Genomic DNA, 14,119 nt, shown 5'->3' with positions numbered 1-14,119 from the left:
CACTCAAGGTTCCAAATCTCTCTGACACCGAGGGAAGATGGCATATGCAACATCGATAAAAATTCCACTATCGCAGACCTCTTTCGAAGTACAAAACCCATCGTGTGGGATGAGTGTCCTATGATCAGGAGAGAGAGTTTCGAGGCTGTGGATCGCACGCTGCGTGATGTATGTGACAAAGACGAGCCTTTTGGAGGGATCTTGACGATATGCTGTGGTGATTTCCGTCAACGTGATCGGAGATAAGGGCCGAAATCACGTGTCACAGGTAAGTGATTTAGAACGCTGGAGAGGTGAGCCTTATGGCTTGCTGGCCAAAATAATCTCCCTGATGATGTCCAGCGTTCGCTTTAGTTCTATTCTCATATCTATTCAAACTGACATTGACCCAACGCGTCATGGGTCGTCTAGGGGTAGCATCATCATCATCATCATTGGCTGAGGGGTCACATCATTGGCTGAGGGGTCACATCATTGGCTGCGGGGTGGCATCATTGGCTGAGGGGTCTTCTCCTCACTGCTCATTACTAAAAACTGCTCTTCTATGTGAGGATTGATAAATAAAAGCAATTAGAACCAGTAAATTTAGTTTTATATGGCATTTTGCCTCTCTATTAGAAAGTGTGAGAAAATTATATATCTTCCCCATAGGTTGACCTTTGACCCCCACTGTAACCATGGTAACCCCTTAATTATATATAATAACATTGACCCAACGGGTCATGGGTCGTCTAGGGGTAGCATCATCATCATCATTGGCTGAGGGGTAGCATCATTGGCTGAGGCGTAGCATCATTGGCTGAGGGGTAGCATCATTGGCTGAGGGGTAGCATCATTGGCTGAGGGGTAGCATCATTGGCTGAGGGGTGTCGCCCCTCGGCCAATGATGTTGCAGCTATGCCAGATGAGGCCACCGCAGGGGGCAACTTCTCCACTCGCTCTCACTTTAGAGAGAATCAGGTTAATAAGAAACGTCTTCCCTGTGCCTCCAGGCGCGTCAATGAAAATCATTGATGACTGATTCGTGCGGATGTTGCTATTCGCGTCCATAGACGTGAGGTGTGATTCGTTGTCCGTGTCTGTAGCGCCGTCGGAGGGTTGATACGACATTCTTCCTGCAAATAGTATCGTTTGTGCTATCGTGAGGGGCGACATCATTGGCTGAGGGGCGACATCATTGACTGAGGGGTGGCATCATTGGCTGAGGGGCGACATCATTGGCTGAGGGGCGACATCATTGGCTGAGGGGTAATAAAGCTTGCACCGAACTCTTCATTGCACCGAATTAAATAAGAGTAGGCCCCTCCGACACCCCATGGCAGCTTCCAAGTGCCAGGTTTGCCAGGTTTGCTGCAATTGACTCTTTAGCCACTTTGCTGCATTTCATCCACTGTTTGCTGCATTTGACTCCATTACGCACGAGGTAACCAACGGAGAAGAAAGGCGTGTCTTCACCTCATCATCGGGGGGGAGGAGTCAGCCAAGCGCGAGGAACAAGGCGTGGCTTTGCCAACGCGTCATCAAGAGGGGCGGGATCGGTAGCCCTCGCGACCAATCAAGGCCGAGGCGAGCTGACCGAGGGGCATTGGCTGAGGGGTGACATCATTGGCTGAGGGGCGACATCATTGGCTGAGGGGCGACATCATTGGCTGAGGGGTGGCATCATTGGATGCGGGGTGGCATCATTGGATGCGGGGTGGCATCATTGGCTGAGGGGCGACATCATTGGCTGAGGGGCGACATCATTGGCTGAGGGGCAACATCATTGGCTGAGGGGCGACATCATTGGCTGAGGGGCGGCATCATTGGCTGAGGGGCGACATCATTGGCTGAGGTGTAGCATCATTGGCTGAGGGGTCACATCATTGGCTGAGGGGTCACATCATTGGCTGTGGGGTGGCATCATTGGCTGAGGGGTCTTCTCCTCACTGCTCATTTCTAAAAACTGCTCTTCTATGTGAGGATTGATAAATAAAAGCAATTTGAACCAGTAAATTTAGTTTTATATGGCATTTTGCCTCTCTATTAGAAAGTGTGAGAAAATTATATATCTTCGCCATAGGTTGACCTTTGACCCCCACTGTAACCATGGTAACCCCTTAATTATATATAATAACATTGACCCAACGGGTCATGGGTCGTCTAGTATATAATAACATTGACCCAACGGGTCATGGGTCGTCTAGTATATATATATCTATATATATATATATATATATATATATATATATATATATATATTTATATATATATATATATATATATATATATATATATATATGTATGTATGTATATGTATGTATGTATATGTATGCATGTATATGTATGCATGTATATGTATGCATGTATATGTATGCATGTATATGTATGTATGTATATGTATGTATGTATATGTATGTATATATATGTATGTATGTATGTATATATATATATGTATGTATATGTATGTATATATATGTATGTATATATATGTATGTATGTATATATATGTATGTATATATATGTATGTATGTATATATATGTATGTATATATATGTATGTATATATATGTATGTATGTATATATGTCGGTCGAAGACCTCATGGGAAGGAAGAAGAAGAAGAATCAGAGCAGCAATGTTTAATGGGATCGATTACAAACACACAGTGTGGAGCGAGGCTCAAGAATGCACCGCCGAACACGCAGCGGGCAATTCCTCAAGACACTCGCTGAAAAATAAGCAAAAAGGCATTTCATTTATAGCAAAATATCAGACAAGAATCTGCGCTAAAGACATAGCAAACCCTGGGCCATAACGACAACACCTCCCATTGTCCCTTCCTACAGAAGGTCAAACTTGGACAAACAGATGTAAGCATTGGATGGGCTGAGCTTTTTTGGCTCTTTATCTAAACATATCAGACCCGAGCGCAGGCCGAAGTAAATATTCTCATACACTAGGCTAAATGGTAGATGAATGATTGGATACACGTGCTGAATACATTAACAATCAAGGATATGTAATGTCTATATTTCTCCCGAGGTTGGTTACGTCCTTTTTTAGGAGACATACTAGAAACTACAAAGATATATAATTAATTATTCCCTTTGCGAAGAAGGCGTTTAGCGACATGTTTTCCCTGTACGTGGGTCGCGAGCATATTATCTACTGTTTGGCACATACATTCAAGGACTTGCTTACTGGGCTAAGGATCCACCCTGCACGTTGAGCCTCGAAACCACATTTTGTCCACTCGCCTCTGCCTGCAGCTGAGTTCAAATCAGTTTTCAGAAGCACGATATATAATTTCAGATGTTATACTCAATTGAGTCATGGGGTTTAAACCCCAATGGCTGACAGTTCCTTCCTTTGTCTTTACAAGACACCTCCTTGGAAAGACACCGTATACCCCAGTGGTCAGCATCCCAATTACTAACATGCTAGGCACGACATAGCGTCACGCATGCTCAAGAAAGATATCGGCCCTAACTGGCCGTCTAACATTCAACGTATGAATTGTTCGCCATGATTCGCGACGACGGCGCCTGGTTTAAGAGATTGCTGCCGCCCGGCCAGATTCCGAATCCACCCTCGTCACGGCGTAGGTGCGACCCGGTTGCCAGCCAGATTTAGGGGCCCTCTTTATGCAGGCGTGGTCCTCGCGAATTAGGGCAAACAATCGACGTCCAATGCCATCAAGCCTTGTACATGTGATTGCTGGGTGGTGTAAGTGGTGGTGAGGGTGGTTCTCCCGGATATCCCGGATACATGTTTGCCATCCGCTCCTCACTGCTGGCATAATAGCAATAGCCTTTAAAAGAACCTACACTTTCTAAATCACAGGTATAATCATCCCAACTAAAATCATCATTATCAGAATCCCAAGCATCAATAGGTTCATCGTTTTCCCCACATACTCCTTCCTTTTCTGCCAATAACATATCCAAAGCCACTTGATTCTGCATCACCATCGTTCGCATATGCACTAATTCGTTTTCCAATTGTAGTTCTGCGATTCGGGTTTCGTTTCCAATTCGTTCCATTACTAATGCGAGACTATCTATTAGCCAATCATTCATAATACATAAGAGGCGTTAGCCAGTACACGCAAGGGGTTTTTCACACAAGTATCACAGTCATCACAAAATCAATACAGGCAGCAGCCAGTTCCCACATGGGATCAACACAAGTATCACAGTCATCACAAAATTCAATACAATTTTCTGGAGCGCTGGTCACAACTGCCTTGTTGAAGGGCCCATTCAGGTCGACGGCCTTTGTGGTCAGAACCATAGCCGTTGTCGGCGGCTTCTTCACTTTCCATCCTGTAAAATACTTTCTTACACACACCATGATCAAATTCCTAGCCCCCCGTCCCACTAATTGGCATTTAGTTACCTTATCTCTCAGATGGTTGGCTTATTCATAGCCGCATTTCCTGTGTCGTGTCTGGAAATTCAAATGCCATATTTACTTTCACCAATTTCCGAAAATACCTTCCTTTTAATCATCTTCCCTACATCTAATAATACATGATTTACCAAATTTACCTTGGGAAAAATGGATCCCAGATAACAAGTCCCTCCCCACTGGTCGGGTAAGTATGGATATGCTTTATTTCCGCAAATAAACATTACTCCATGGGGTGGGATAAGGGCCGAGGCCATGCATTTACTGATCTCAACGCGGGTGGCGCTTGGTGCTCCCCAAGATATTGTTAGCTTGGTTACGTTATGCTGGGCTTGGTCATCTATGGTTATTACAAGGGGGCCTCCCTTTTCTCTCCCTCTGGTATCGGATGGCAGGGTATGGGTACATTCCGAGGTTCCCATCTGAACGTGTCCCTTTCCTATAAGACACACCCGTCCCTTTTGCTCTGTCACCCAGACTGGATCAGGTGGTTTGTCTAACAAAGCCTGCTTATAGTGCAGCGGCATAGCAAAAATTTAAGAAGAATTGTGCATTTTGTGATGGAAGCACCAAATTTGGCACAATGATAGAATGTTATATTTAGAACATTTTCAGATATGGAACCACTTTGAAATTCACCCAAGGTCGCCGCCATATTGGATTTCAAAATGGCGGCTTTAAAAATCTGTAACCCTTAGGGGGGGTGGCGGAAACAAATCCTACAGGCACAATTATTGCCCCATTCACCCTATATCTTTTCTAACATCAGTAGACACATTACAGCGGCGATTCTGAGCTCAAGGGAACATCTAGGGGTCTGGGGAGTGAAAAATTTGAAAATTTCGGCCAAAATACCCCTAAAAGAGGTCATTTGGTGTCAAATTTCAGGGGGGGTCGTGTATTGTCCTGTAGATAAAACATGCTGGTCCGTTGATTAACCCCTAATTAAACGACTTTTTTGTTTGTTTGCTCCATCCAGGTTTCAATCATGTCGAAGCAGTTCAAGTTAGTTCATGTTACCAAGCATGTAACTTCAACGCCAAAGACGCCACTGGACTGGGAACTCTGTGTTCTGTGTCAAGTTGATATAGGAGAGTCCCTACAGTGTCCTGCTGTCACGAAAAGAACTGATGCAGGTGCTGGATACAAGACACTTGAAGACAATCTATCAGCATTCAATAAACTAGGCAAGCTGCCACAAGACGTGGACTTGCAACGACTGGATGAAGGCCAAGGGATAGCTGCCACTCTAGCTGCCCACCAAGCCAAGTGGCACAAGTCATGCAGGGTGAAATATAACACTACCAAGCGACAGCGGGTACAGAAGAGAAGTCATCCAGAGGGAAGCCCTATCCCCAGTACAATCACAGATAAGTACAAGCTTACTAGGTCTCAGGCAGCTTGTGTTGATAGCATATGCGACAATTTGTGCTTCTTCTGCCAGCAAGAGCTTGGTTTGGAGTTTCATCAAGCAGCGACATTGGAACTAGATAAACACGTTCGCAAGGCTGCAGAGTTTCTTCAGGATACCACTTTGTTAGCCCAACTGAGTGCTGGGGACATGGTCGCAAGAGAGGCCAAGTACCATAAGAAATGTTTGACATCCCTATACAACCGCGTGAGGGCAGCAAAAAAAGCTTGCTGAGCAAAACCAGAGCACGGTAGATGTCATTTCAGCAATAGTCCTTGCTGAACTGGTAACGTACATAGAGGAAACTGCTAAAGAAGAAGACACTGCTCCTGTATTCAAGATGGCAGACCTCACCAAGCTCTACACAATGAGAATGGAACAGTTCGGAGTTGTGCTGGAAACACGAGTCCATACAACCAGACTCAAGGAGCGTATCCTGGCACACTTCCCTGATCTGCAGGAGCACAGGCAGGGAAGAGATGTCCTGCTGGTGTTTCAGGAAGACATTGGCAGTGCATTAGCCAAGGCATGTCAACATGATATTGACAGTGATGTTGTGCACCTGGCACGAGCTGCAGGGATTATAAGGAAGGATATGTTCCAGTCATCTCAGCCTTTCAATGGGTCCTTCTCAAACAAATGTCAAGAAGAGTCTGTGCCACAACTGCTGCTGACAATGGTCTCCATGATTTTAGAGGGCGCAGGCATCAAAGATCAGGCATGTCAGTCATCGGCATCGGCGTCTGTGACAATAGCTCAACTTCTCAAATACAACAGTGTGAAGCATGAGAGGAGAGGTGCAGGCACAGACGTACGACACAGCATTAGTCAAGAGACTCTTTTGCCAATATATCTTGGCTTGATGCTTCAAGCCCATACGAGAAAGAGGGAACTGGTTGACACATTATCTGGACTAGGGATCAGCATTGCCTATGATAGAGTGCTACGGATCTCTGCAGAGCTGGGGAACGGGGTCTGTCAGCGCTTTCGGGCGGAGAAGGTGGTCTGTCCCCCAAAGCTCCGCGGTGGAGTGTTCACCACATCAGCTGTGGATAATATAGACCACAATCCCAGTTCCACGACAGCACACGACTCCTTCCACGGAACTGGTATTTCATTGATACAACATCCAGACTATGACAATCAAGGCACAGACCGAGGTATTGTCATCATCGGGGGTGTCTCAAATGTCAAGACTGTGGAGGACCTTCCACGGTATTACACAGATGTACAACCAGTTAGTTCACTTGCCAAAAGCCACCCTGTACCAGCTGGAACCCAGGCGTCGCTGCAGAGGAATCCTGCACAAGCTGAACTGGATAAAGAGAAGAGGTGGCTCCAGACTGTGAAGGATGCATGTGACAGTGGTGACACACAGAATCCAGGAAACATTTCTTGGGCTGCACATCACGCAGAGAACCAATCGGCCAAGGATACTAGTATCACAGTCACACCCACTGCCTTGCTTCCCCTCTTCCATGACCACGCCCACTCAGTGCCAATGATCCGCCATGCCATGGATGTCGTGAAAGCAGCGATCAATGAGCTAAACCCTGGACAGATACCCGTCGTCACACTGGACCAACCACTTTATGCGATCGCCAAGCAGGTGCAATGGAACTGGCCAGACACACATGGTGAAGATCTCTTTGTGGTCATGCTGGGTGGTCTACACACAGAGATGGCAGCTTTGAAGACAGCAGGAGACTGGCTGCAAGACAGCGGTTGGACACAGGCATTGGTTCAGGCAGAGATAGCAACAGCTGGCACAGCAGACTCCTTCTTGCGTGCAGCTCACGTCAGCCGTACAAGACACGCCCACCAAGTAACTGTTGCTGCCCTACACATACTGCAGCATCGTGCATATGACATATACAACGAAAGAGCAACTGCAAGAGATGAGGAACCATTGGAGTTCGAGGCATGGTGTGACCAGAGAGCAGCGGCATGTCCACAGTTTCAGTACTGGGCCACTGTACTTAACCTGGAGCTCTGTATACTCCTCTACATACGTTCACTGAGAGAGTCCAACTTCACGCTGTACATGGACACCCTACCAGAGCTAGCTGCATGGTTCGCTGCATTGGACCATATCCACTATGCTCGCTGGTTACCAGTCCACATCAGGGACATGGTTGGCATTGCAGAGAAACACCCAGATGTTGCTGCCAAGTTCCATGCGGGGCACTTCACATCCAAGAAGACTAGGCATGCTTTCTCCGCCATCTCCCTAGACCAGGCTCATGAACAAAACAATGCCACGGTCAAAGGCGATGGCGGGGCAGTGGGCCTAACTGAAAATCCAAGTGCCCTTCGACGGTGGATGGTGGCTGGCCCCGAAGTTGCTCGGGTCATCACAGAATTTGAGACCTCACAGCAACTGCGCCAAAGGGGAGAGCACACCCACCACCATGAGCAAACCGACAGTGTGCAGAAGAAGTTCGTCCAAGATGTCCGTGCACTGACAACAGTCATCGAAGAGATGGGCAGCCCCTTTGAAGAAGAAAGCACAGATTTGCTGGTCCTGGGCACACTGGAGATCTTGGGCCCAGCTGTTGTAGATACTGTGCGTACAGCTGTACAGATTGGGAGAGATCAGTTCCATTCATTTGAGAAGGAACGTCTGGCAGACAGATCCAAGCCACTCAATGATGTCATCAAACGCAACAAACTCCCGTTGTTTTCATCCATCAAGGTCAAAGCTGCCCAGAAGAGCAAACAACAAGTAGCCTCTGCAAAGAGTGATTCAGAGCTCTTCTCCAGACTATACATCGCATGCCAAACCAGAGATGGGGGTCTCGAGCAGTTCTTCAAACATGAGAACAGCGCACATCCGCCAGCACTCTCGCAAAATGGACAGCTCCGCTTTGGTTCCAAAGCTGACTTGTTGCAGCCCTTAGAACAGCTTGTCGAAACAAAGTCGGACCCACCACAAGTATCTTCTGTGATCCTCGATGGAGCTGTAATAGTTCAAATGCTGAGCCCAGGCCAGACCAAAACATTTCTTGACTATGCCACAAAAGTATTCGTTCCATACATTATGTCACAGCTTCAACATCGATCTCGTCTCGATCTAGTGTGGGACCGCTATGCAAAGTCAGGCAGCCTGAAGGCAACTGCAAGGACCAACAGAGGCAAGGGAATACGCAGACGTGTCACTGGCTCTGCCCTCCTACCAGGCAACTGGCACAGTTTCCTCCGTGTCGACGAGAACAAGGAGGAACTCTTCAGCTTTCTGTCTAAGCAGGTCACGGAGTCCATCGATGTGCCAGACAAACAGCTGATTGCTACTGACGGTGAACAGGTAATGTGCATGATGTATGTTAGTGTGTGTTAGTGAAAGTGTGTGTATGTGTCTGGGTGGTGAGAGTGGGTGCGTGCCTGCTTGTGTGTTTGAGAGTGTGTGTACAATCTTCTGTGGTTTCAGTACATATTATACAATGTATTATTGATTTATGCTGTTGTAGAGTAAATTCTTACCCACATATGTGTATTCTTTTCATATAATTTAATTTTGATTATATAATCCCGATTTGTATTATCTATTCGGAATAATATTTTGTATTGTATATATAATCTTTAGCTGTCCACGGTACACTCCCTCAAATTGTTAAGAAAGGCCTATTGGCCATAGTGTTCTTGAATTGCTTTTTTCTTTCCTGGCATCTTGGGGGAGTGTACATGAACAGGCTACTGTTATATGTGCAATGTCATATTGTATGATTTCATGTGTTTGATGCCAAGTAAATAACAATAATAATAATAATAATAATAATAATAATAATAATTGCCCTGTAATAATTCATTGACCTCAGAAATGTACATCTAGACACCAGAATCAAGTATCTAGCTGGCATAGAACCAGAGATATCGGTCAGCAGATTTTCGGAAGCCGCCATCTTGGAATCCAATATGGCGTCAGTAAATCAACTTCTAAGTAGAACCATTCAATTCCTTGACCTCAAGTTTGTACATCCAGACACTAAAATCAAGGCTGTAGCTGGTATAGAACCAGAAATATTTGTAATTAAAGATTTTTAAGCCGCCATTTTGAAATCCAATATGGCGGCCACATTGGGGTGAATTCCAAAGTGGTTCCATATCTGAAAATGTTCTCCATATAATATTCTATCATTCTGCCAAATTTGGTGCTTCCATCACAAAATGCACAATTGGTTTGCTATGCCGCTGCACTATTAATGGGTGGGGTATATCGAAACTCCCGGGAACACACTGCTGGGGATTTTGGGCCTATCAGTTCCAAGGTTGTGGTCAGACATGGGGTACGCAAGGGTCCTGAGCACATATCTCGTAGGGACAGGGGCAGCACTACCATTTCTATCCCTGTCGTACTGGTGTGGGGAAAATGCATACACATCCAACAACGTGATCGGTTCTGTACCTTCGCCATTGCACGGGTCACTGTCCAATACGTATTTTCCTTTGGCTTTTTCCTGCTTTCGATCCGTGGGTGCGGAATTAATATGTATGAGATGCATGGTGGCCTATAGTCGTAGGGGGAGCTCTGTGACGTCATGAATTCACATTGTAGTATCAGAGTAGTGCCGCTGTTCAGTAATACATGCGTGGTTAAATTGTTCGAGTCCTTTCCCCATTTGTAACCTGGCCTGGCCATGTTTACTATTGGTGCGCTGCCTTGTCGTGGCGCTTGCTTCAAACGACTGAGGGCAGCAAAACCTGTCTTCCTTCCATGTGAGTCTGTGTACAACGCCCTCCACATTATCCGTGTCCATACGTCTTCCTTTACATGGCAGCAGGGTATATTTATCCTCTGACCCCAGATAACTCTCTGCCGATAGACCTTAATGGTTTGGTCGCCATATGCATATGTCTCCGTGTTCGCCCATGCCCTCGTGTCCCCCCACTTGAGGCGTGACGCGGCAGGTGCAGTGCTGGCAAAGCGGTATATTAAACTAAGTGTGATTGCCACCCCTAACAGGCGGTGGTGCAGCATCCTCGATCTGTGGTGGTGCGTTTGAGGTGTCTGTGTTTGTGGGTATGGCCAACTTACAATGTGTGGCATGTACCCAGGACGACTTGCCCTCACAAAACACCGCTGTTGGTGTGATCAGAAGAACTTGGTATGGCCCCGTCCACCTGGGTTCGAGCGCAGTCTTACGGGTGAAATGCTTCACCAGCACGTAATCTCCTGCCTCGAAGGTGTGGATAGGCTTGCTTGTTGGCTCCGGCATGGCCTCCCGAACGCGTTCATGTATGCTGCGTGCCACATGGGATAGACCTATGCAAAACTTTAAAAACATGTCATCCATGATAGGTAATTCAAGGGCTGCCATATCCACTGGCGCCGATGCCGTTGACATATAGCGCACGAGCGACAGACCATGGTAACCACAGTCGAAAGGCCTGGTGCTGCCCAGGTGGAAGTGACCTGCCTCATCACCCCCCTATGGCACACATGGCCATTTTGATGCGCCATGCGTGCCAACCATGGCAATAAAGCTCGCGGTGCCACGGGTTTGTCATTAATCGTCCACATTTGTCCTTCTGCGGGGCGCTGAGCTCCCAATTTAATCCAATCTTGATGTTCTACGTTTGAGGCCGCGGCTTGTAATTGTATTACATCGAACTCTGTAGGTGCGGATGTCGGAACGTCTGTCTGGGCAGTCGCTTTAGCGCCCTGTTTGCGCGTAACTACTGGCATATTATACCCAACCTGTTGGTTTGCCGCTAGTGCTGCTGCTTCATCGGCTCGGGCGTTTCCACGGGCCACAGCGTCGTCTGTACGCTGGTGACCTCGGCATTTAACTACAGCTATTTCACGTGGAAGCATAATACTATGAAGCAGATTTCGCACTAAGTCCCCATTTTTAATGAGTGCTCCCGCTGAAGTGAGGAACCCTCTCATTTTCCATATGGCCCCTTTGTCGTGGACCACTCCGTGTGCGTATGCCGAGTCTGTATAAATTGTCACTGCTATCCTATCAATACCTGGACATTTTTTTCCCTTCCTTCCTAGATACGCGAATTTCACACCAGTATAAACCCACTGGAAAAATTATCTGAAAAATAACGAAATCGTCTCCAAGTTCTCTAACTAATCTCCATTCGCAATCACCAATTTTACCCTCCTATGCATTTTGCCTTAGGTTTTAGAACCTAGAGTCTACCAAAAACAACAACTGGCCTCCCAAAGCCATTTCCCTGCAAGAGCGGAGGTTAGCCTTGCGGTCCACATGACAATCTTCTTCATTTTGCTCTATCACCTCCCTTTGAGCAATAATTTAATTGATGTGATTCCCACATACCTGGTGGAGTTCTGTTCACCTCGTCTGCAGAGCCGTGATCCAATCTTCACCAGCCCCCAATCACCTTCTTATCACAAAACAACAGTCCATAACTAACCACTTTTCTTTATTTCTTGTCTTTTCCATCAACTTTTATAACCTTTTCCTCCACTTTCTCATCAATTCCTGCAGTCACCTGTCATTGACAAGTAATCCATCTGATTCGACTTTCCAATTTAATCATCTTTGCACTTTCCATGACCTTCTTCTCACTTCCTTTTAAACCTTTTCTTCAGACACAACCCACATGAGTTATGAATACAATTTCCCTTTTCAGGCACGTGTCTATCCACTCACAAAGTGTCCATAAGACAACGTCATTATATTTCACAGAACTCCACCACTCTATTAAATCCTAAACATGCCCAATGGGCAATCCACGAAAAAATCAAAGCATTTTCAGTCCCCCTTTCCCATACACTAGCCAATGTAAGTCAGCCAAACATAAATAAAGAGGTTCCAGCGAGTTGTGACCTCCATAACTCTAAACAACTCCGCTGGCACCTTTTAAAACAAACTTTCCCAGTCACTTACTAAAATAAAGTGCAGCTCTTGTCCGTAGATATACGTTAACCAAGGTTACATGAGACTTGACAACAATATTCCTGCCCCGTGGAGCAAGGCATCAGAGACAACTCCCCTCTCCACCTGAACTTATCCCAGGTAGAATTTGGCTACCTACAGAGAAAGTACCTGCACAACACATTTACAAACCAATTCGTCCCCTCGTATTAGGGGACGTCACAAATGTTCCACCACAATTTACAGCAGGTGACCACCCACCTGCCTTCTGTCGAAGTCCAGTTCAATTTCCATTCACAGACAGACAGACAGACAGATAAACGGACCGGGTGAAACCATAACCATCCATCCTTCCGATTGGACTCACGTCAGCATCACATGTCATTCTTGCCTTCATTCAACGCATTCTGCCATCCCAAGTCGGCCAAATACAAGCCCCGGCCATGCCGTTGAATAAACACCCAGTCGGTTGACAGCCTATTATTTTTGACTTTCACTCCCAATTTTACTCATCCGGATTGCCCAACGCCCGTAGGCAATTTGGGGAACCCCTTGTCAATCCATGACACACTTCAATGACTCACACCATAAACACAAATACACGCTGCAATGACAGATCATTCATTCCCTTATACACAAATACCTGTGCTCACTCCAACACATCCAGTGCGTAGCTTAACTTAAAATACTCATCGTCCTACCTTTCTTGGGCTAGTCCCTCCTGTAGTCCTAAGATCGGGTCGCCCCCCGATTCCTAACCTTAAACGCAGTTCTCACGCCGGAGTAACTTAACACCTATTAATCTATCTCCCACATATGGGTCTACCTGCTTCCCACGCTGGAAGCTTACCTGAGGGATATCCCTCCTTATCTCGGGCGCCCTGTATAATCGATTCATTACCCACTGCTGCTCTGGTTTACACTAAATATGGTTCGGAATGCAAGCCAGGTGGTACAGCCGACAGAGGTCCACACGTCCAAAGCAAGGCAGGAGGCTTCAATTTCGATGTGCAAAAATTGCTTACCCAAATTAGGTGCCGGCAGGCCTCCCTCCCGACCTGGAACGTGAGGGTCCACCTCGTCTGCACACTTGGATGATCCCACTTCTGACACCAAAATTGTCGGTCGAAGACCTCATGGGAAGGAAGAAGAAGAAGAATCAGAGCAGCAATGTTTAATGGGATCGATTACAAACACACAGTGTGGAGCGAGGCTCAAGAATGCACCGCCTAACACGCAGCGGGCAATTCCTCAAGACACTCACTGAAAAATAAGCAAAAAGGCATTTCATTTATAGCAAAATATCAGACAAGAATCTGCGCTAAAGACATAGCAAACCCTGGGCCATAACGACAACACCTCCCATTGTCCCTTCCTACAGAAGGTCAAACTTGGACAAACAGATGTAAGCATTGGATGGGCTGAGCTTTTTTGGCTCTTTATCTAAACATATCAGACCCGAGCGCAGGC

Source organism: Myxine glutinosa, chromosome 1 (genome assembly GCF_964187855.1).
Source record: "Myxine glutinosa chromosome 1, kmMyxGlut1.1, whole genome shotgun sequence".
In the NCBI taxonomy this organism is placed as follows: domain Eukaryota; kingdom Metazoa; phylum Chordata; class Myxini; order Myxiniformes; family Myxinidae; genus Myxine; species Myxine glutinosa.
The sequence above is the reverse complement of the archived record's forward strand: the minus strand, read 5'-3'. Positions refer to the sequence as shown.